A 564-nucleotide genomic window follows, 5' to 3' on the forward strand; every position below is an offset into this window, starting at 1 on the left:
ACTTTGGTAGACATTGTGTATGTTCATAACTACAATTTTACAAGCAAGTGAAATGACCTAATCTCCTTCTTTGGGAGATCTTGTATTGGTTTAATTTGTTGGAGCCTAGCTTATAAACGATGCAGTATTGATCACTACTGGTGATATCTTCTGAAATAGCTTTTTTGCAGTCATGAAAATCTGTCAGAATATTTCAAACCATAGCACTTTGAACAAGACAGATGATAAATCCATAACAGATTTTTTAATATCAATTTCAGTTTTTGCTTTGTCTAAAGAGGAATCCTTAGTGGATTTTCAGTCATTATATATTATTCTGTTCTTGTCATGGTTGTGGTTCTTTTTATGCTGCTGTCTGTCTAATGGGTGCACGTTTTCTCAATTCTTGAACAGTTTAAATGGCATGGCTGAATGCTTGGGATAATAACATGATTATGAAGAATTTTGGACAGGTTCATTGTTTAGATAGAAAAGAGTAGTGTTTCACAGGTTCATTGTTTAGGTAGAAAAGGGTTTTACTTCACAGGTTCATTGTTTAGGTAGAAAAAGGTAGTATTTCACAGG

The sequence above is a fragment of the Penaeus monodon genome, chromosome 32 (genome assembly GCF_015228065.2).
Source record: "Penaeus monodon isolate SGIC_2016 chromosome 32, NSTDA_Pmon_1, whole genome shotgun sequence".
Lineage (NCBI taxonomy): Eukaryota > Metazoa > Arthropoda > Malacostraca > Decapoda > Penaeidae > Penaeus > Penaeus monodon.